This window comes from Tauraco erythrolophus, chromosome Z (genome assembly GCF_009769465.1).
Source record: "Tauraco erythrolophus isolate bTauEry1 chromosome Z, bTauEry1.pri, whole genome shotgun sequence".
Classification (NCBI taxonomy): domain Eukaryota; kingdom Metazoa; phylum Chordata; class Aves; order Musophagiformes; family Musophagidae; genus Tauraco; species Tauraco erythrolophus.
The window spans coordinates 71193342-71217843 of NC_141496.1; the positions used below are offsets into that span (position 1 = coordinate 71193342).

Below are 24502 nucleotides of genomic sequence, written 5' to 3' on the forward strand. Positions count from 1 at the left end.
TCCCACAAAAGTCTAGGTCCAATGAACAACTCATAGAAACACAGTAGTGAGAATGTTACAGTGGGCTACACTAAAGAAATTTAAATAATTTCCGATATACAGGAAAAAATGCTGACATATAGTCAAGGCAAAATTAGTCCAATTTCTCCAAAGTTCAGACCATGTAGTACCACTGAAATAACAGCTATCTACTACTACAGGCAGGTCTACAGTGTTTTAACTGAGTTTTCCGAAAGCAAATCAGATAGCTTAACTTCAAAGTGCACCAAGAACTTTGTACACAAGCTACGAAATGTGTGTGTTCTATTTCAGAAGAAAAGTTTTAAAAAATAGTTTCTGATCCTCTAATCATTTCAATACGTGTATATTTGTAAACTTGCTAATAGAAAGCAACATTTGCAAGCTGATGCACTAAAGACACTCCATAAATTTAAAATTCTTCATTACAGAAAGATCAAAAGTTGTTTCACATATCGTTGTGCTCTATTTCTCCTCTCCTATTTCAATCACTTTTCTATTAAAAGACTTTCACTATTAGTAGTAAAAAAAAAATACAGAACAAGACAGCAGAGACACAACAAGCTCTGAAAACCATTTTAAATTTACTTATGGGGCCTTTTGTACATATTTATTTTACTACTCTGAAAAATTCCACTTATTGCGAAAGGTTCTGTCACACTAATAAAAATAATTATGTCCCTAGGTATTTAGAGGAGGCCTGCAAATCTACAGATCAGTCAAGCTGTTATCCTGAAGGACTTCCTGAAGTTGAAGTGAACAGGACAACTCACTACATGAACATTTTACTGATCAGCTTTGAATTCCCCAGTCTGCGAACATTCACGCATGCGTATAGCTTTATATTCATGAATAGGCCAATTGTTTGGCTTCAGAAAGACTGCAGGCACTTTTGAAGTTATTCAAGTGTATATTTACAGAATCAGAAGCCTATGAAGGAGGCAGAGCGCAAGTCTGTTCTACATTGTCACTGAAGGAACAATTTTTGCAAGAGTTCAGGTGTCCGATAGTTAAGCAGAGCAGGGAGTGATGCATTTATAGAGCATCGCAAATTATGTGAGAAGACCAGGGAGTTGTCAAATGGGGTGCTAGTGAAGTCTGGGATTTCTTTCTCAAGTAATTCCTCATTAACTAGCAAATATCTTCCCATGATACCTGTGTTACACTTTGACTTGGTGAGATTAAAAGCAACTCCCAAAGGAATTTATTTGCCTTAATCACAAGACTTAAGTTTCTTACTATGATAATAGCATTTTAAACTTATTTAACGCATAAAGAAAATAGTTTTCTGTCCTAAATTGATTAGAAAGATCAGATTTTTAACGATAGGAGAAGTAAAGGCAAAGATGCTTAACTGCCACCCAAAGATCAGAGGCGTAACATTGAGCTAAGGTTTCAGGTGGGCTTAGCACAATGCCAGAGATGGAAGAAAGCATATAAATGAGCTTCTGCTGCCAAACTGCAGTCATCAAAGGAGGCAGCATGAGAAAGCAGGGAACCGAGACTGCCCTACTTCTGGGAAGGAATGGAAGGAGAACTAGACAAAGACTGACTCAGGAGTTACTGGTTGGGGAGTGAAGTCATGAGGAGTAAAGGGAGAAAACCCGAATACCAAACCCAGACATGCTGAAGCAGTTAGTCCTCCCCCATGCCCTGCATAAAGAGAAGGGCAAGAGGGTCATGGTCTGGATTTGCCTTCATTCATGCTTTTGGGACACAGATGATCACAGAAGCGGCTAGTAGTACTGAAGCTGGTGGCATAGGTGTCATGTTGTGCTATGCTATATTACCCTACAGTATATTCCACTAAACCTCTCCAAGGTGAGGAAGCAAGCCCCTACAGGAGACACCCAGCCACAGTGGGCCCTCTCTCCTCTGCACATGAGCTACTGGGCTTGTCACCATGGCCAAGGTTCTGGTGGAAGTAAAGCTCACTGTGATGGAGTGGTGGCCAGGGATGCTGCCAGGCTGGAAGCCAGGTGGGCAGGGCATGGGGGGTTGAGAAAGTAGGCAAATCATAAGCTTGGTGAGAAAGCAACCGGGGTTGGAAGCATTTAAACCTCAGAGAAAGGGCTGGAAAGGCTTAGGCAGTAGGGAGATCTGCAGGGCATCCCTTCCTGCTCATGCACATTCTGCCTCCTGTGGGTTTTCCAATTGCAAAGAACCAGGTGTGACCTCCTTCAATACTGTGCCTATAGGAGCAGGAATCACTTTAGGGACCCAGAGGATGACACAAAGCCCAAGGAGAAGGATGGCCAGCAGTTTGGAAGGATTTCTGCTGCATTCCTTCATCCCTCCACATGGGAAGCCGTCCTTAGAGAGGAATGAAATATGGCCCTTACTCCATAGAGACTTGCTTTCACCTCTCATTATTCAGGTCTGCTTTGTTGTGGATTATGGAAATGTGGAAGTCACTTACCGCAAAAATGAGTCTGAAATCATGTATGAATCAAAGATTCCTACAGCAGCCTTACTTCTGTTACAACAAGAGGCAATGACAAAGGCACGAGGCATATTAAACTACTAGCTTCACTTTGCCTTCAGTGTTCTCATCGGGGTCAGAAAAATCTAGTCCATATCTGCCATTTCAGCAGCATAATCACTATGGCAGAAGGCTGATATTTTGAAATTCCAAGTAGTCCCTCTACTGTTCTCTCTGAGACTGCTATCTGCTTATTTCCTTTAATTTCAGTGTGTTGAGATTTTTCCTAGCTGCGAGCTTGCCCGTGGCTAATTCAGTAAGCAAAAAAGCCAGCAAAAATGTATAATTTGCTCTCTTCTATTGATTTGGACAGACAATACTAGCCTGCAAGCGCTTCCATCATCACATTCAGAATTGTAATTTCTCTTTTTCATTTTCAGTGACATTTTGTGTCAAGCCTATCACAAATTCATCACAGTGTTTTGAAGACAAAACTGCAGTAATAACTTTGGAAGAGCATGACACCCATATAATATCGTTAACTACACATGACTTTACCAGCTGCATTTGCCCATTGTTGCTGATACTTAACCTTTACTCTCCTTCTACAACTTGAAAGTGCTTTTCAAATATATGTTATGGTGTGACCAAACAAATTTAGATAAGGCTGACACAGACAGTTTCTTTGTTTGGCATTGATTTTTCCATACCAGAAATGCTATTAAACTTAAGCAAAAAGCATTTTTCTTGAGCACAGTTTTAGCACTTCAGTTGATTGAATTCAAAAGTCTATACTAATCAGCACAGGCCCCACTGTAAACAAACATGAAATACTGCACAGCTTCAGGAAGTTTCTTGTCACAATACAACTGCAAGCTGGAGAAGATAACAGTGTGCACATCTTTGTCACATAAGCTACCCGTACTTCTTCTCTTTTTCTTTAAAGATGGAGAAATCAGTGTTTCCCTCACTATGCTCAAAGTTTTTTGAGTGACAGCCTGGAAACAAGTTCACAAGGGGTCAGAGATGGTGCCTGTGTCCCCTAGTGGCGCTGATATTACTGATCTTCAGAGCATGTTCATATTCAGCCATGCTAAAAAGTTGTATCTGTGCCTCCAGTATTACCGCCAAAATTAATGACTATTCTACTTCAGATGAAGTTCCCTGCTCTAGTTCGTACCGCAATCACACAAACATTTGCACTGATACTGCTGGAACGCAGTGTAAATCCTACCTTCTCCTGTAGACAGGAGCTAGCAGCTGAGGACGAGGGAAGCAGGCCAGACCTCGTGTCAGTGCTGCCCCTGAACACTTTGCAGTATGAATCCACATGCTGAGATGCCTTTTCTTAATATTGCAAGCCTAAGTGACATACAAACTAATTTTAAAACTAATGTGTTTCTCGCAAACTAACACAATCGACTCATCTAAGACCGTGTTCCTACTGTAAGCTTGTTAAAAGTAAACCTTTAATGGCATGCAGTTCCCTAAAGATGACTTCCTCCCCTAATCCATCCAGACGGATTAGGGCAATGTCACTTTCCTCCAGAATGTTGATAAAAAGGAAATAATGATATAACCTGCAAAAAAGTCCTAAATGGGACAGATAAGCATTGTCGTTGCCAATTAGGGATGCCACTTATCCCGCAAATTCTTGTTTCATCCATACATCTATTTTCATCAAGTCCTTCTTATCCACAGTGTGCCCTTAGCAGTAACTTACCAGTAAACACATCAACCTTAGTATGAATTAACCAGATTGTGTCCTGATTGCTTCTGACTGCTGGGAGAACAAGTTGTAGCGGGAGTCACTATTTCTGACTTTAGATATGGGATGTAAAACAGAGGACAGCTACGAAACGTTCTGCGCTGGGATTGTGTGGCGGTGTCTTTATAGCAGGGAAGGGGCTACAGGGATAGCCCCTGTAAGGAGCTGTGAGAACCTTCCCCAGCTTCAAGTCAGACCTGTCTCTAGCCTGATTGGAGTTGCCTTTGGCCAGAGATGAGATAATGAGCACCTCTATGAATAAACATTTAAAAAGGGACACAGGAACCTGTGCAATGCGGGACCTGCAGTGAAGAGAGGGGAAAGGTGGGGGTCTGGCCCCCCCAGCCTCCCATGCAGGTGGCTGCCCACACTGGGCAGACACCACTTGACTGCAGATGGCTGTGGGGGCACGGCTTGAAGAGCTCCAAAGCATCCCACATCCACTGCCTGCTGAGCAGAGTTTGTCCTGCCGGGACTGCAGAGGTCCATAGGGACAGTCGAGCTTGGCACGGTTGCAGCAGAGAGAGGATTGAGACCTGAGAGAAACAGCTATGCAGACATGAAGGTCAGTGAAGATGGAGCAGGAGGAGGTGCGTCAGAGCTGAAATTCCCCTGCAGCCCGTGGAGACACGGCAGGCAGCCCCCCTGCCACCCGTGGAGATTAACAATGGAGCAGAGATCCACCCGCAGCCCATGGAGAACCCTGCATGGGACAGGGTGGCTGCACCTTAAGGAGTTCAGAGGGGACTGCCTCCCGTTGGAAAGGACTCCACTCTTCTGGAGATAGGCAGTGGAGCAGAGATGCATCTGCAGTCCATGGAAGACCCCACACCGGAGTGAGTGGCTGTGTCTTGAGAAGCCATGACTCAGTGGGAAAAGCCCGTGCTGGATCACTCTGGTGGGTAAGGACTGCATTCCACAGGAAGGACTCATGTTGAAGTAGTTCATGGAGAACTGTCTCCTGTGGGAAGAGACCCCATATTGGAGCAGGGGAAGAGTGTGAGGAGTCCTCCCCCTGAAAAGGAAAGAGCAGCAGAAACAACGTGTGACAAACTGACCTGTAACCAGACCCCTTGCACCGCTGTGGGGAGGTAGAGCCAGTAGAAGGGAGGGGTGGGGAGGTGGTGTTTTTAAGATCTGGCTTTCTTTCTCACTATCCTCTCTGATGTGACTGGTAACAAATTAAATTGATTTGTCCCCAAGTCGAGTCTGTTTTGCCCGTGAACATGGTTGATGAATGTTCCCTCCCTGTTCTTATCTCGATCCTCAATTCTTTTGTTACGTTTTTCTCACTCCACCCCACCGGGGCAGGGGAGGAGTGAGCCAGTAGCTGTGTGGTGCTTCATTGCCACCAGATGCTAAACGATGAGACCTTCCCAAGATACTGCATGAAGAGACATCTCATCTTATGCAACAACTTCGACTGTGGTTCAGAACAAAGCAATCCATAACCTCCTCACTGAAACTCCAAAAGAGACTCCAGAAGCACCTCCCAACATCATACTGTTACAGGTTAATTTCAATAGTTTGGTGAGAAAATGATTCTCAACAGCCAATAACTGTAAAATTAATAGTTAAAATTTATTTAGGGCAAGCAAGCAAAACAGCGCTGGGTGCGCCGGGAGTCTCCGCTCCACCAAGACGCACACCCGCCGTGGCAGTTTTCTTGTATTTATACAGACACACTCATAGCCCCCCCCCAAAAAGGTCAGTCTCTCCCAGGAAATCATTTCCATAGTCCCCGCCTCAGGCTCCTCCTCGACACGCCTCCTGGTGGTCGTGGGCAGGGGTCTTCAGGATGAAGGCCGGAGGTCTTCCTCGCGTGGGCAGGGGTCTTCAGGATGAAGGCCGGAGGTCTCCCTCACTGTGCACTTCTCACCTCTTCCCTAAAATCCCTGATTTTGCTGAGCTTGCAGAGCCAAAGTGGTTTGAGGTCCACACCTCAAAGTCCTTGAGTGGACATCTGATCGCGTTATCTGTCACTATCTGAAGACAAATGTTAGTTTTTATTAGTCCTTATCTTTCCTACATGGGCGAGTTTCTGTGTATCCCTTCTTCCCTGCAGAGGTGTGAGACGTTAGTCACAGCCTTGCTGGAGTCCGTCTTATCGGTCTTTTCTCACCAGCCTCCTCCTGGGCAGCTAGTATTTTACAGCAGGGACTAGCACTTTACGACTTCTAACATTTTACAGCAATAATCCATACAACAGTTGATGTAACAGTTAGTATTTAAACGATAATTGGTTAGTATTTAATATTTAAACAATAACTAATATATATCTTCGCTAGTTCCTGAGAGATGGTGGTTTCTATTTGATTGGCAAATTCTAATATATTACTTATTACAATACAAAGCTTTCTGACTTCTCTGGACCACTCTTCGTGGTTGTTGCCCACCAGGTACGAGGCAAGCAAGCCTATTGTTCCTGTCTAACGAGGGGGCAACTGCTGCTGTTTACAGCTCCTTGGACAGTATTTGAAGTGCTTCAACTTATCAAGGCTTGGAGGAGGAGAACTGTGCTTTCAGCACCCACTCGAAGGGATATTGGTGTTCAGGTCACAGGCTGTGAGGAATGTCATAGCTTTTCACTGGTAGCTGGGAGCAATCCTGAGGATGGCTGTGTGAGGTGCGAGCAGGTTGATGACCTGCTAAGCCGGGTGGCGCAGCTCCAGGATGAAGTGCTGGAGCTCAGGGAGGAGGTGAGTAGGTTAAGAATAATTAGGGAAAGCAAGAGGGAAATGGACAGCTTCCATAATCCGGTTGTGGCAGAGCTGAAAGAAGAAGTGGAGAGGTTAGAGGGGATCAGGGAATGTGAGGAATTAGGGGACAGGGGGCAATAGCACAAGGTCCCTGCTCGGCGTGGCAAGCCTAACTGCCTGGCAATTCCCCCGCCCCTCCAAGTGTCCTTGCATAACAGGTACAGTGCTCTGCAAGGGGAACTGGATAACAGTGAGGATGATGGTTCTCCCTGCTTGGAGGTGTCACCAAAGCCTAGTCGGACCGCCGTTGGCATTAAAACCTCATCAGTAAGGAATAAAAGACGGGTCATTGTCATTGGTGACTCACTGCTTAAGGGAGCAGAAGGCCCGATATGCAGACCGGACCCGCTGCACAGGGACGTCTGTTGTCTCCCAGGGGTCAGAGTTAAAGATGTAAGGAAGAAGTTTCCTTCCCTAGTACGGCCCTCACACTATTACCCCCTTTTGTTGTTTCAGGTAGGCAGTGAGGAATTAGAAAGAACCACTCCAAAGACAATGAAGAAGGACTTCAGAGCCTTGGGGTGCCTGGTCAAGGGATCAGGAGCACAGGTCGTGTTCTCCTCTATCCCTCCAGTTGTGGGCAAAGATGAAGGATTAGGCAGGAAGTACCAACAGATTAATACCTGTCTACGAGCCTGGTGGCAGGGGTTTGGGTTTTTTGACAGCGGCTGGATCTACAAGAGGCCAGGTCTGTTAGAAAGGCATGGTAATAGCCTGTTCCACAGAGGGAGAAGTGTTTTGGGAAGAGAGTTGGCAGGGCTCATAGACAGAGCTTTAAACTAGGTATGAAAGGGTGTGGGGGTGAAATCAGGCTCACTGGAAGGGATCCGGAATGCAGTATGCCAGTGCTTGTGGGGGAGGAATGCACTAGCAAGATCGTGCAGCCTTGTGAATTAGCAAGGGATCAAGGTGTCACGCCAGGTTGCAGACAGAGCACAGGGGTTGTTGAGGGGTTGGTTACTGTGGAAACATCAGAGCATCATCAGGGGCTCCAGGTACCTCATCAGGGACCCAACTCAAATGCCTCTATATGAATGCCCACAGCTTGGGCAATAAACAAGAGGAGCTGGAGATGCTTGTGAGCCTGCAGCGCTATGACCTGATCGGCATCACAGAGACATGGTGGAATGACTCCTGCGATTGGTGTGTTGGACTAGAGGGATATAAACTGTTCAGGAAGGACAGGCAGGGGAGACGAGGAGGGGGTGTTGCCCTCTATGTCAACAAACAGCTAGAATGCATGGAGCTACACCTGGCAAGTGATGACGATACAACCGAGTGCCTATGGGCCAGGGTAAAAGGAAGAGTAGGAGACTTTACAGTGGGGATGTGCTACAGACCACCCAATCAGGAGGACCAAGTGGATGAGGCCCTACATAGGCAGATAGGAGTTGCTGCTCGTTCACAAGCCCTGGTCCTCATGGGGGATTTTAACCACCCTGACATCAGTTGGAGAAACAACACGGTGGGGAACAAGCAATCCAGGCGATTCCTGGAATGCATTAAGGATAACTTCCTTATCCAAGTGATAGAGGAACCAACGAGGAGAGGTGCCATGTTAGACCTCATTTTTGTCAATAGGGAAGGGCTGGTAGGTAATGTTGAACTCGTGGGTAGCCTTGGCTGCAGTGACCATGAGATGGTGGAGTTTGAGATCCTAAGGGCAGCTAAGAGGGGGAAGCTCAGCAAGCTTGAAACCCTCAATTTCAGAAGAGCTGACTTCCGCCGCTTCAGGAACCTCGTTGGTAGTGTGCCATGGGATAAAGCCCTGGAAGGACTGGGAGCCCAGGATTGCTGGTTGACTTTCAAGGATCATCTCCTTCAAGTTCAAAGGCATTGCATCCCTAAAAGGAAGAAATCAAGCAAAACCATTAGGAGACCTATATGGATAAAAAAAGAACTCCTGGCTAAAATCAAATACAAAAGGGGAATACACAAAGCATGGAAGCAGGGACTGGTAACCTGGGATGAGTACAAGGAACTTGCTCATGTACTCAGAGACCAGGTGAGAAAAGCTAAGGCCCTGACAGAGTCAAACTTGGCCAGCGATATTAGAAAAAACAGAAAAGGATTTTATAGGTATGTGAGAGAGAAAAGAAAAATGAGAGAGAATGTGGGGCCTCTCTGGAAGGATACAGGTGACCTGGTTACTGAGGACATGGAGAAGACTGAAATATTCAACAACTTTTTTGCCTCAGTCTTCACTGGCAGCCACTCGAACCACACCACCCAAATCACAGAGGATGTTGGCTGGGTCTGGGAGAGTGAAGAACCACACAGGGTAGGAGTAGATCAGGTCCGGGAACACCTAGAGAACCTGAAGGTGCACAAGTCCGTGGGACCTGATGAAATACATCCACAGGCCCTGAAGGAATTGGTGGCTGAAGTTGCAAGGCCACTAGCCATCATATTTGAGAGGTCCTGGCAGTCTGGTGAGGTTCCTATAGATTGGAAAAGGGCGAACATAACCCCCATCTTCAAAAAAGGGGCCAAGGACAACCCGGGAAACTACAGACCAGTCAGCCTTACTTCTGTGCCAGGTAAAATCATGGAACAGATTCTCCTGGGAGCTGTACTAAGGCACATCAAAAATAACCAAGTGGTTGGTGACAGTCAACATGGATTCACTAGGGGCAAGTCATGCCTGACTAATTTAGTGGCCTTCTACGACAAAGCTACAGCTCTGGTTGACCTGGGTAAAGCAATGGATGTCATTTTCCTGGACTTGTGCAAGGCATTTGACACTGTCCCACATGACATCCTTGTCTCTAAAATGGAGAGACACGGATCTGACAGATGGACCACTTGGTGGATAAAGAACTGGCTGGATGGTTGCACTCAAAGAGTTGTGGTCAATAGCTCAATGTCTACATGGAGACCAGTGTCAAGCGGTGTCCCTCAGGAGTCTGTTCTAGGTCCAGGGCTGTTCAACATCTTTGTCAGCGACATGAATGACGGCATTGAGTGCACCCTCAGTAAGTTTGCTGATGACACCAAGCTGTGTGGTGCCGTGGACTCACTTAAGGGAAGAGATGCCATCCAGAGGGACCTTGATAGGCTTGAGAAATGGGCCAGTGCAAACTGCATGAGCTTCAACAAGTCAAAATGCAAGGTCCTTTACCTGGTTCGGGCCAATCCTAGGCACAAATAGAAACTGGGCACAGAGTGGGTTGAGAGTAGCCCTGAAGAGAAGGATTTGGGGGTGTTTATAGATGAGAAGCTCAACCTGAGCCGGCAGTGCGCTCATGCAGCCCAGAAGGCCAACCGCAGCGTGGTCAGCAGGTCGAGAGAGGTGATTCTCCCCCTTTACTCTGCTCTTGTGAGATCCCATCTCGAATACTGCATCCAGTTGTGGTGCCCCACCATAAGAGAGACATAGATCTGTTGGAGCGTGTTCAGAGGAGGGCCACAAAGATGATCCAAGGGCTGGAGCACCTCTGCTACGAGGACAGGTTGCGGGAGCTGGGATTGTTCAGCCTTGAAAAGAGAAGACTTTGGGGGGACCTAATAGCTGCCTTTCAATACCTGAAGGGAACCTGCAGGAAGGCTGGGGAGGGACTTTTTACAATAGTGTCCACGGACAGGACAAGGGGAAATGGGTTTAAGTTGAAGGAGAACAGATTTAGATTAGATTTTAGGAAGAAATTCTTCAGTACGAGGGCGGTAAGACTTTGGAATAAATTGCCCAGAGAAGTTGTGGATGTCCCCTCTCTGGAGGTGTTCAAGGCCAGGTTGGATGGAGCCTTGAGTAGCCTGGTCTAGTTGAGAGGCGTCCCTGCCCATGACAGGGAGGTTGGATTAGATGATCTCTAAGGTCCCTTTCAGCCTATGCCATTCTATGATTCCATGATTCTGTACGACTGTTTTCACTACTGAGGACTCACATGACTTAGTGTCCTGCTGCTTGTCAGAGTAGCCTTGGAAAAGAGCTAGAGGAAACAGAGAATTTCACAGAAGAGGGACATTCTGAGAGAGTGATTATAAGCCTAGTTTTTCCACATGCTTCAGCTAGCTAAGGTCAAATTTTCAGTCTCCATTAGATCTTCTCTACCAGGGCTATTCCTTTGACAGAGATGCTTTAAATAGTCCAGCATGTATGCAGATTGAGCAGTAGCAAATCATGGGATGCAATAAACTGCACAGCTCTCAGAAAGGGGAGTGTGGATTTCATGTCAGTCATGTGAGTCCTGGGAGGCAGCCTCACATACTCTTTAAGAAGACAAGAGGGAGAAAAGCTCAGAGAAGGGAGCTTTATTTTCATCTGCTGGTGTCAGGCTCAGAAGCCTGTAAAACATGAGGGCTGACTTCATTTTGAAAGAAATTGAAATCCCAAGAAACTGCCAATGACATCAGGCTCCTGCATTTCAGAATCAGACTAGATGGACGCATTACCTTGTCAAGGGTAAGTTCAACCCGCAGATCTCTGCCCTTGGCTCTGTCATCACCCACAACCTCCTTTGTGTCACACTGCAGTTTCTTGCAGTACTTTTTATTATTCACTACCGGTTTTTATTCATGGAGAGCTGATGGCACGCTCCAAGCTGGGTGGATGTGCAGGAGAGTGTGTGCACTCTCTTCTTAACAGACAGGGAGCGTGTTAAAGACTGCCTAACAGTATTTCCATGTACAGTTTACCTGTTACTCGAAGCTTGTGCTGACATCATTCTTTAAACTTCAAAAAACTCATGGCATTGACTCAATGACGACACATACAGGTTGCTTTTCTTCTGGATTTATCCTCAGTTCCAGCAAAGAAGACAGATTAGTCTAACTCCTGGTGCATTTTTAAAGATGCCAAGAGTTAGGCAGGGCACACATGACAGAAGCAGTCAAACAGAATCACAGAATGTTAGGGATTGGAAGGGACCTCAAAGGATCATGTAGTCCGATCCCCCTGCCAGAGCAGGACCACCTAGATCAGATCACACAAGAACGTGTCCAGGCGGGTTTTGAACATCTCCAGAGAAGGAGACTCCACAACCTCTCTGGGCAGCCTGTTACAGTGTTCTGTTACCCTTACTGCGAAGAAGTTCTTCCTCATGTTTAAGCGGAACCTCCTATGTTCCAGCTTATATCCATTTCTCCTTGTCCTATCATTGGATGCCACTGAGAAAAGCCTGGCTTCATCCTCATGACAGTCACCCTTTACATATTTATAAACATTAATGAGGTCCCCCCTCAGTCTCCTCTTCTCCAAGCTAAAGAGACCCAGCTTCCTCAGCCTTTCCTCAGAAGGGAGATGCTCCATTCCCTCAATCATCTTTGTGGCCCTGCGCTGGACTCTCTCAAGCAGTTCCTTGTCCTTCTTGAACTGAGGGGCTCAGAACTGGACACAATATTCCAGATGTGGCCTCACCAGGGCAGAGTAGAGGGGGAGGAGAACCTCTCTCGACCTACTAACCACACCCCTTCTAATACACCTCAGGATGCCATTGGCCTTCTTGGCCACAAGGGCACATTGCTGGCTCATGGTCATCCTGCTGTCCACCAGGACCCCCAGGTCCCTTTCCCCTGTGCTGTCCCCCAACAGTTCAGTCCCCAACTTGTACTGGTACATGGGGTTGTTCTTACCCAAATGCAAGACTCTACACTTGCCCTTGTTGTATTTCATCAAATTTCTCCCCGCCCAATCATATGACCAGATGTTGTGATTTAACTCCAGCCGGTAACTCAGCCCCCACCAGCTGCTTGCTCACTATCCCCCAGTGGGATTAGAGGGAGAATCGGAAGGGTGAAAGTGAGAAAACTCATCAACTGAGTTACAGACCGTTTAATAGGGAAAGCAAAAGCTACGCTCACAAGCAAAGCTAAGCAAGGAATTCATTTACCACTTCCCATTGGCAGGCAGGTGTTCAGCCATCTCCAGGAAAGCAGGGCTCCATCTGCATTAATGGTTACTTAAGAAGACAAATGCCATCACTCTGAATGTCCTCCACCCTCGTTCTTCTTTCTCCGGCTTTATATGCCAAGCATGACGTCATATGGTGTGGAGTATCCCTTTGGTCAGTGTGAGTCAGCTGTCCCAGCTGTGTTCCCTCCCAGCTTCTTGAGCACCCCTGCTTGTTCGCTGGTGGGGTGGGGTGAGAAGCTGAAAAGGCCTTGACTCTGTGTGAGCACTGCTCAGCAGTAAAGAAAACATCTCTGTGTTATCAACATTGGTTCCAGCACAAATCCAAAACATAGCTCCATACCAGCTACTATGAAGAAAATTATCTCTATCTGAGCCAAAACCGGCACACGGGATCTGGAGCCCAGTTCACAGCACCTCCCTGGGCTAGTGCTGTAGGAGCTGATGGATTGCTGGATCAGCTGTCCATGTTTCAATTAAGTGCAAATGAAAGAGGGTAAAGCCAACAGAAAGATGTGGGAAGGGGTCTGTGCCTCGTGTGAGCAGTGCAAACCCCATCAGCTGTGGTCTCTTTCAGCAAGCGCAGCGCTGACACCCTATGGAATCCTGTAGCCCTATGGAATATTCAAAGGGATAAAAGCACAAAACTAGAATGGATGAGTTTGGTTGTGGTGACTACAAAATCACTTTTGGAAGGTTCGCCGCAGGATAGAGCAGCCCAAGCCCTGCAGAGACCATTATCTGCCCACCTGCAGCTCCAGCATGCGGTGGCATCTCAAATGAAGACAGAGAAGCTATTGGTTAAAGAGTATTTCTAACACTGCTGGCCAGCCCCGTGCCTGTCACCCCGCACTTGGCACCATGCTGTCAAAAGGTGCACCGCTGGCCAAAGAGGGGATCCCCGTGCCTGGTGACCCCTTGAATGACACATTGTGGACAACAGAAGGCTGAAGCTGAGCTGTTATTGCATGGGCAGCAAAGGGTGATCCAGCCACTCACCTTTGGTTCAGAGCAAACCGCAGTGGAGAGGAACAGAGCCTCTCGGTCAGCACAGAAACCAGCAGTGCTGGACAACTTTCACCTGTTTGTGGGATGCTGTAGCTAATGTGGGCTATGCTAAAAAAATTGTCCTAATCAAATGATCTGAGCCTCCTGACCTCCTTCCCTGAGCACCTGTCACCGCTGTGCCTGAGAGGAACTCTGCTCCAGCACATGGTCTCCTGCTCCCAGAGCATGCGCAGCTGTCCCTCTCCAAGGCACCCCACAGCGCTGCCCCTGCCATGGGGAGGAAGGGAGTAGGACTCAGCATCCACCTCACCATAGATATTGGAGACGGAGAGCCTAGAGGAGTGACCTCAGGAGCAAGATCTCACTGGCAACAGCCCTGGTATCCCTCCATAGACATCTGCTCGGTGCCCACATCTCTGCTGTGTGAATACCATGTGTTTGTGGTATGGAGCAGGGGGAGGCAGGATGTCACACCTGGTGTCAGGGTGAGCCAAGGAGAGGGATTGCTGTTCCCCCTCAAGGACTGCAGGTCCCACTGGCAACAGCTTGGGCACTGCCAGTGCTCTGGCTGCTGCTCAGGAGGGCACGAGAGCAAAGCCCCTGTGCACTCCTACTCCCACAAAGCTGCCAGTGGGTAAAAGCTTTGCTGCTGATCGAGAAACTCCAAAGGACGCAGTGACTCAGGGAGCAGGGGAAGGCTTTTCCCCAGCTTCAAGAGATCTACGGGTGGGATGAGGTGAAGCAGGTCTGTGTGGGTTGTGGGAGAGGAGCCACAGGTTTCTGGTTTTCCAAAATACGTGGATTAACAACCCCCAGAAAGATCGTTTGAATTTTCAGACTTGCTTCCTTTCAGCTGAGAAGTGAAAATACCCCTGTGAATGGGATTTGCAGCCTTCCCTTCTTGGCTCAGATCACTCTTGATGTGCAACGGTAGAGCAAGCAATAGCCAGCCACAGCACAGACATGTGGGATGCCAGCTCTCATTGCGAGGGAGCGACACAAGAGTCTAGGGGACCTTTCAGATTCCCATTTCAGTGGCTCAGGGAGTTGTGGAGATGGACTCCTAAAGTGGATACCAGCTCGCCTAACTGCTGACACACATAGCACTTAGTAAGTGGACTGAGTAAGACCCTTCTGCATTCAGGTCCCTACTTTTATTGGCATCAAAGACACATGATGGGATGAATTGTGTGACTGAAGTGTTGGAATGGAAGGATACCGGCTCTTTAGCAAGGACAGGCAGGGGAGATGAAAAGGAGGTGTCACCCTCTGTGTTGATGACCAGCTGGAGGGCATGGAGCTCTGCCTGGGAATGGATAAGGAGCCAATCATGAGCTTATGGGTTAAAGGAGGACAGGGACAGCTGACGTTACAGTGGAGTTCTGCTACAGGACACCCGAAAAGGAACACCAAGCGGATGAGCTCCTCTATAGACGGATAGGAGCAGCCTCACATTTCTGAGCCCTCATGCTCATCAGGGATTTCAGCCACCTCGATATCTCTTCCAGGCACAACACAGCAGGGCATAAGCAATCCAGGAGGCTCCTGCAATGCATTCATTATAAGTTCCTTCTCCATGTGACAGACCAACCAATGAGGAGAGGTGCTGTGCTGGATCTTGTTCTCACCAATAAGGACAAGCTGGTGGGGAATGTAAAACTCAAGGGCAGCCTTGGCTGCAGTGACCATGAAATGGTGGAGTTTGCCCACTGTAGGAGAAGACCAGGTTCGAGACCATCTAAAGAACCTGAAGGTGGACAAGTCTATGGGACCTGATGAGATGCATCCGCGGGTCCTGAGGGAACTGGCAGATGAAGTTGCTAAGCCACTATCCATCATATTTCAGAAGTCGTGGCAATCTGGTGAAGTTCCCAATGACTGGAAAAAGGGAAACATAGCCCCCATCTTTAAAAAGGGGAAAAAAAAAAGACCCAGGGAACTACAGGCCAGTCAGTCTCACCTCTGTGCCTGGAAAGATCGTGGAGCAGATCCTCCTGGTGACTATGCTAAGGCACATAGAAAACAAGAAGGTGATTGGTGACAGACCTCTGGCTTTTGACACGGGAGAGGGAGTCAGCTGGGGCTGCAAAGGAGGGAAGGCTGCTCCCGGCCAGAGCCTGGCTGCCCACCTAAAACTGAGCTTTAAAGACACAGAAGAGTTCAGGCTTGTTCATTTCTTTTGAAATTTGAGTGTTCTAGAAAATCCTAAATTTGTAATGAATCATACCGTGTGAATTCAGAAGGCATCAGGAACAGGAGTAGTTGGCCAAAGACCAGAGAGGAGACAAAAGCAGGGGCAGTGCTATTTCTCACCATGGTAGGATGAGGCCCCTCCTGCCAGGGAGTGACAATCATTTGTTGTCTCTAGGAGAGGACTGACCGTGCTTCCTTCCCTCACAGGAGATGAGCAAGGGGACAAAGAGCACTGTGAGTCTGAGATCTGGCACAAAGGGAACACAAGTGCCCCTCTCCAGTCAGGGGTCTCCACCTTCTGCCCTGTTTGCACCTTCTCTTGGGGGATCTGCTGCCCTACAAGCCCAGTTTCCATGGCTGCTTCCCCATTAGGGAATCTTATTCCCAACACATTGAGGGGTTTAGCCCAGTTGGTGACATTAGTCCTGAAGCTGGATTCGGAGGTGACCGACCACCAACACCTTGATATATGTAATTTGCCAACCTTAAAATATCAAGACCCTGTAGATGCCACGGAAATCACCATCTCTACCTCTTTATAGAAGCAGCTACTGGTTAAGTACCAACAGCAGGAATTCCTATTGTCCATCACTGTGGCAGAAACCATCCACCCACACACAAAGGGCCAGCTGGGTATCTCACCTGTACGCATGCCAACTGTGCAGGTTGCTTTCAGGTGTATTTTCAGGCAGAGACCAGACTGGTTTGAAGCTGAAACACAACTTTGTAATGGAGTGAGCAGAAAAAAACTCTCATAACTTTAGAGTTTTATTTCACAATCTATTTGCTGACTGCTTTCTTTAGGTGCATTTGTTGGGGGTAGGGCTATGTTGGAAGAGATTTTAGTTCTTTATAGTCTATTATAACTACATCAGACTTCCTTAAATTACATTAAAAATCTCACGTCCTATTGCAAGCTTAGCATTTGTATTATATTGAGAAACTTAGATTTCCCAGTTCTTAGATTTCAGGTGACAGCATTCCACTGTTTACACAGAAATCATCAGTGCTTCCTATCAGCTCTTACTGGGAAAATATCCTCTCAGTAAGGTCTATCAGGACAGAGAGGGTGAGGAAAAAAGCAGTGTTTTGGAGGTTTCATTGGCGTTTTTTTGATTCTTTTGTAACGCATCATAACAAAGAAAATGATAGAGTTTAGGTACAAAGCCAAGGAGGAGCTATAACCCACAGCAGGAGGGGTGGCTGTGCCTTCCCCCTTCACCTTTTTGCCAAGGACACTGTTTGTGTGCAGGCAGAGATACCTCTCCTCCTCCTTGAAAGTGGACTGACCCCAGAGGCAGACATTTCTCCCAGAAATGTCTTTCAATTTCCTTTGAAGGAAGGCTACAAGTGACACATGTGCAAAATGAGCGAGATTTGTCAGCGCCTTAGAATTACAGCGTGCTTTCAAGTCAGAATGACACTTTTATTATAAGCATCTAAGGCCAGAATTAAAGTAAATCTCCATGAAAATGCACTGCGTACGGGCCCAGAGGAGGTGTCTTCTGCAGAAACCTGCCTCTTCTGTGGGTTGCAAAGGTGTCATTGCCCTTAGATGAACGACAAACTTCAATAAGGCTGAAAATCAATAGAGAAGAACAAAACAGTTAATTCCTACAATGTACACCCTTCTCTGACTGGAATACACTACAAAAACCAAAACTGCTCTTATTTGTCTGGTTTCTTTCCAGAATAATTTTGAAAACCCATTCCTGTCTATTCCACTCCTCATGGACATCCTTTCAAGACAGAACAACAGAAAATCCACAGCAGCATTGTCTTTGACAGTAAAGCACACAACACAGTGCTGAAGGTATTTTCCCTTGTCCTAATGAATTTGAGTTCAAGATTTAGTTTGCCACCAATCTTCCCCACCCCAACTCAGACCAACACAGCTCACACACATCCTCAAGCCACGTTTTCTTTAACCAAAACACAGAAGGCATTTCTGAAGCGACCTGTCCGAGTGACTGGCAAGAACTGCTTTGGCTGTTCTAACCGTGACATTGAAAGGGATGTTGAAATTAGGGCTTCAGCTAATGAACTGCAACATGAGAAACTCCCGCAACATTAAGAAAATGATAACATTTTAAAAGAATTATTTCAAAGTAGGGCCTAAAGCACCACCAAGCAAAACTCAGATCTTCCGTAGTAATTGGCACGCAAAACGGAGACCGTCCTCCTAAGGAAGCTTTCCTGCAAGATTTAGAAACAACTGCTGTGAGCCACACTAAGTGCTTTAGCGCCACATCCCTCCTCTTCAGTAACACCTGAGTCACAGCAGAACTCCCCATCACTTAATTTCAGTCTAATCTATAAAATTAAATTTATTAGATACTTTTGATGGGACAAAACAGTGTTGCCAGGTGCTTCTGGATACGAAAAGCAGAGAGTAGGAGCTTTAATGAAGTTAGCTCTTCGTCATAGGAAGGTGAAAAATGCAGAAAGAAAATATCCTCTTGTTAATGTTTGTGTTTACCATTTTCCCAGGTTTAAAGACAGTGGATGTTTCTCTGTCTTGCACCTTTAGTCAGACAATTACAGCAGCAAAGTCAGTGATTAACACACTTACGTAGTATGTTATGTTATGTAGTCTACCGTACACCCACTGTCAAAGAAGAATCAATGTTCAATGATTCAATAACAGGTGGGTTCCTGCTTACACAGGATTCTTAAAACATCTCCAATATGCCTGTCTGTATTGCACTCTTTCCATTTTGTCCCTGCAGGTGAATATTAAGTTATTTATGCCTAAATATGGGCAAGAGTAATTTTGATCCAGCAGCATTTTCACCAGTGGATTGCAGCAGGATCCACACAAAGTAGTCAGAACATTCTCGAACAAGAACGCAGCCACCTTCCTAACAGGAGTTCATTTCTCTGCCCCACAAAGAGGGATGAATGCAGTGACACATTGATGTGCACGAATATACCGATCCTCACTACTTACAGCAGTTTTTATGTCATTCTTTCTGTGGAAATATTTAACAAACCTCGGAATATTCCACCTTTAACTTATGAATTTACTCTAACTACAGACAGCAATAGCAGTAGAAGTGGGTTTGCAGTAGAATTTTGGTTTTCTCTCAAGAAATCATTCTTGTTCAACATTTTCCTCCCAGCAGGGGACGCAAGAATGCTCTCGCTTTGTGTAACATTTTTCCATAGCTGGGATTTCACTGACGTTTTGATTGTAGGCATTTTAGAATAGAATGGTTTGGGTTGGAAGGGACCATTAAAGGCCATCTAGTCCAATCCCCCGCAATAAGCAGGGACATCTTCAAAAATGGTTCCTATTGAGTCAAGACCACAGCATGTGGGGGAAAAGTGACATATTTGGAAGAGCAGGGACAAGAATTTTGGCTGAGGAAGAAGCAAAAGACCCACATACAGTCTTGAAAGCTAAGAGCTGCTGAAAGAAGCGGTACAAGCTGAAATCATGAATGCAAATTACAGCACCCAAGCAAACAAGGTTTTTAAAACCTCTGAATAAACTTGTTCTGCATAAGGGGTCACAAAACTCTACTCTTTCATTTTCGTACTTTAAAAAGGAACAATCTAATATTTCTCTATGTAAGCAGCTGCTATTAAACTTTTGCATCTTACATATAATCTGCATTTCCTTATCTTAGGCTTAAATCTTTAAGATTTTCAAGACCCTACTGATGCATTAGAGTGATCTCAATTCTTTCCCACAAAGACAACTGGTACAATTCTTTAGGATTTGGGTTTTTTGGTTATTTTTTTCTGTTCGAATGGAGTCCTAAATTTTCTTCATACAAAAGTCTAACTATTTGCTTAATCTTTCCCAGTTTTTCAATGTGTCATCTCACGCGCAGCCACAACAGCTTTCATTATTACTATAATGGTCTAATGGTATACCAAGTACTGTCTCCCTGCTCTCCAAATACCTATACCTGGATACAATACCTTAAAGAAATAAAAATGAAAACCAACACTTGAGAAAACAGTTGGCTTACTCATTTTTCTTTACTAGACAGTTACATGACTTACTACCACCCAGGTACTTTCTATTCTAGTGTCAAATATGAACAATCCATATTCGGAATGGACTATGCAGAAAGAACAAGTTTTTAGTCTTGTCTTCCAGCCTCCAGTCCTGTAATATATGGATTTTTGAGTAATAGCACAATGGTGATGTTTAAGCTGTTTTTTTTTTTTTCGTTTTTAGGTATTCACACTTACAAACCCAAAGTAAAACCAACTTACAAACACAAGGGTCAAGGTAAAGATGATGAAACTAGAAGAAATACTAATTTCAGCCCTCCAGAACCACGAAGATCAGCGTATGTAGTCTACCGTACACCCTCTGTCAAACAAGAATCAATGTTCAATGGACCTATAGGTGGGTTCCTTCTTACAAAGGATTCTTAAAATGACTCCAATATGCCTGTCTGTACTGCACTGCTTTCCATTTTGTTCCTGCAGGTGACTATTAAGTTATTTATGCCTAAATATGGGCAAGAGTAATTTTGATCCAGCAGCATTTTCACAACTAGATTGCAGCAGGATCCATAGGCAGAAATGTAAAGCTTTGGGAAGCTTTATAATTAGGCAGACAGAACATTCATCAACAAGAACGTAGCCACCTTCCTAAAAGGAATTCTCTTCGCTGCCCAACAAAGAGGGATGAATGCAACGATGTGCTGTAGTGCACGAATATACTGACCCCCACTATTAACAGCATCTTGTAGGACATTTCTGCTGTGGAAATATTTAATAAACCTCAGAGCAGTCCACCTTTAATTTCTTCTCTTGCTCTAACTATTCATAGCAGTAGAAGCAGAAATACTTTTGGGGTAGAATTTCCGTTTCCTCTCAAAGAAAATTTCTCATTCAAGTTTTTTCCTCCCAGCAGGGGACGAGAGAATGCCCTTGCTTTGCAGGGTATTTTCACACAACTGGCTTTTCACTGGAGTTTTGATTCTGATGGATCTAGGGTTATTTTATTTATTGCAAATTTTGTTGCCTTTCTACTTTCTGTCTACAGAGTTACTCCGCATCATTGTGTTTTTCATCTGTCACTTTATCGAGAAATTTAGTTAAATTTAACTCATTGGTCAATGAGTTAAATAGTCCTAGCTTGAGAAAGCTATTTCTTCTTGCCAGTTTCACTCACCTCTCTTAAGCCAGCTTGAATCTCCATCTGGAGGTGCCTCCCTGCCTGAATTTTCAATGAAAGGAACCTCCTGCACACAGAGTTACGCTTGCTTTCAGACGAGTAAGGTTCAGTGAAATGAATCCCAACATCACTGCTTCGTCTTGGGGAAGAACACTTCTGGGATTTTTATTCTTGCTGTGAACATTTCCTTTGATTAAAGGTAAACAGACTGGCATAGACATTACAGTGAGAACCTTCCTAACGTGAGGAATACATCTTCTCCCATTTCCAAGTTAAAAAGGATAGATCATCTCAAAGCAAAGTGATCAGCGTTTTTGTCATAAGAACAACCATGACCATTTTCACTACCTTTCTTTTCAGCTGTACCGGAGCCATATGGTGGGAAATGCTCCAGAGAAAAGAACCAGCTTGACACAAATAGGAGACTTTGGAGCCAAACGGGAAACTACGGTAAGACTTATATCGCCCCTCTCCAGCGGCCCTCGGCGAGACGCCGGCTCCGCTGCCCCCCGCCGTCCCACCCGGCCGCAGGCCCGCGGCAGCTCCGCTTTCCGCAGCGGTGGCTCCCGGCCCGCCCCGTCGCGCTCCCACTGTGCCCCCCTGGCTCGCCGCAGGTACCACTCCGCGCCTGGCTTTGCCTCCCTCCGTACCACTCGGCTCCTCATTCCAAGGATACTGTACGTTCCGCTCCACCTGAGCAGCCCTTGTCCGTGCCAACCGCATCACCTTCCTGGGAGCAGCAACTGTATCTGGCCTCAAAGCTGCTCTAATGTGACGGCTTACGTTAAGATGTGAGCTGAACTTTGGGGGACAATGTTCTCCCATTCCCCCCAATTCCTGCTATTTTTCCACACTCTAACAGGCAGAACAGACTCGACTTGGGGAAATTAGATTATTGCCAGTCAAATCGGTATGGGGTAACGGGAAACAAAAGATGAATCTCAATACACCTTCCCCCAGCCCCGCCCTTCTTCCCAGGCTCAACTTCACTCCTGATTTTCCTCCACCTCCTCCGCCCGAGCGGTGCAGGAGCAACAGGGAACGGGGGTTGTGGTCAGTTCATCACACCTTGTCTCTGCCGCTCCCTCCTCCTCACACGCTTCCTCGTCTCCAGCGCGGGGTCCCAACACCTTGGTGTCTGCAGAGTGTTTTCTCCCACATATTCTCACTCCCCTCTCTGTTGCTGTTTCCCACTCTGAAAATGTTGTCACAGAGCTGCTACCACCATCGCTGAGGAGCTCGGCCTTGGCCAGTGACGGGTCCCTCTTGGAACCGGCTGGCACTGGCTCTATTGGACATGGGGGAAGCTTCTAACAGCTTCTAGCAGCTTCTCACAGAAGTCGCCCGTGTAGCCCCCCTGCTAGAAAAACCTTGCCACGCAAACCCGATACAGAATTAATCCTTCCTGATCGTACTTTCTGCTGTGCCTCAGGCACAGCTACACAGCTACAAAGAGCCCCTGTTTGGACAGCTCTTGGCACTCTTCACGCTTTTGTCTTCTGCAGATGCCCAATTGCAACAGGGTGTCCAAGAAGGAATTCTGCATCCAGCCCATCATCAAAAATCACTCTGAAACCCTGAGAAGACTGTACTACCCATTCACCCTCCAGTCATCATAAAACTCAACAATGAAGAGGATGAGGAGGACGATGAAGACAAAGAGAACTGTACACATTTTCTTTCTTTCTTTCTTTCTTTCTTTTACAAGGAAGCAGAGTGGGCATTTTCAATCCTTGCAATGTACTTCACAACCCATTCATTGTAATAACCATGCCATTTTTAGAGAAGACTTGTTGACAAGTTTTTGGAATAGTTTCCAGCTAATCTGCAAAATATGAGACATGGTAGTCACCAGATTTGAGCGAGGCAGCATTTTCCAACTCCTGTGAAATGCCTAGCTGTATGTTTCAATAGTGGTAGAATTCACATCTCTCTTTCCTTGAATAGTCTAAAATGTGATCCATGGTTCAGAGAGCCATCAAATACTCTTCAAAATGTCTCAAAATTTGGGGATGAAATTTCAGGTTGAGGAAGTCTCATTTTGTTACAGCAAGTTGTTCTTACATCTCGTGAAGAGAATCCACACAACACTCTTCACTACTTGAAAGGAATGTGTACACGTATGTATTTTTGTATACAGAGAGAGAGAGATTTCAGAAATGTAATTAAACCGTTGACTGTATCTCACTCAGAGATGAGAGATTCCCAGGGAAGGAATGAATCTCACATTCCCAGAGAGTCAAAGTGAGAGATCGACCTACTCGCATGCGTGCACCCCGCAAACTGCTGTGCCAGCTCTCAGGCAGCCCCAAGCTGCTTTTCACTTTCCCCCTGCCCTTCAGGCTGGCAGGCAGGGCGGCCTCTTGGTGCTTCCTCACTTGGCTGCAGTCTGAGCAAGGCACTTTAACTTAAACAATATAAAAAGCAGAGCTTTGCTCATCTCAGTAGCCTTAACTGAGACACAGAAGGAGCGCTCGCATCACCAGTGAGTTTTTCCATTTTTGCTTTGACGCGAAAGTGCTCCTGCCTTCTGTCCTGAGCTCTGCCTCGTCGTGCGGCGCCGCTAACTGCGGCCCAGCGACTCCTCCCGGTCCCGGTCCCGCCACGGGGGCTGCGGCCCCGTTTGTCTCCCTCCCGCCTGGCCCCGTGCCACCCCGGACACCCGGCGCTCCCGCTTGGCTGATGGCTCCTCCTTCACCGCAGTCACGAAGGGACACAGCACCTTCCACCGCACCACGCACCAGCGTCTCATCGCCCGGCCACTCAATGCCGAGCCCCAGCTACGCCTGTGCCACCGCGCACCCACAGTGCACGATGGGAAATGGAGAGTTGTTTCTCCCCCATTTTCTCACTCCTCTCTCCCTGCTGCTATTGCCCAGCAGTATTTTCCCCCTCTGAAATACACCATCGCAGAGGTGCTACCACCAGTATTTTCAAGCTTGGCCTTGGCCAGCAGTATACGTTTTCCAGGACGGAAACTTCATTTCCCCCCATAGATATTTTTTATTTCCAGGCAGCCTACGACCTGAATGAGAACAGGCCTGTTAATTAGGGACATGAGCGTACGATGTTCGTTCTGCTTTAGCTGTGGCAGTGGACATCAGAGAAGCAAGAACAAGCAATTAATCTCAACAATGTCCGCAGCGAGCAGCTAACAGTGTACCCACGAGAAGCAGCAGGTTTCCCCATCCAAAGAAAGGGGTGCAGTAAGAAAAACATTAGGCCCAAAGATTTTAGTGAAAAAGAGTGAAAGAATCAGGTTTCTCTTCGTGGTATCAAAGATTTGTTTCCAAGACCGCAGTTCGTACAGCAAGAGGTTGAGTGTTATTTCAGCCCCGCCAAA

The 24502-nt window shown here is 46.4% G+C and overlaps 1 pseudogene; it reads left to right on the plus strand.

Annotated features, from left to right (window-relative positions):
* Positions 1-24502, plus strand: part of LOC104380307 (eukaryotic translation initiation factor 2D-like) — a 777252-nt pseudogene that overhangs the window by 478406 nt on the left and 274344 nt on the right.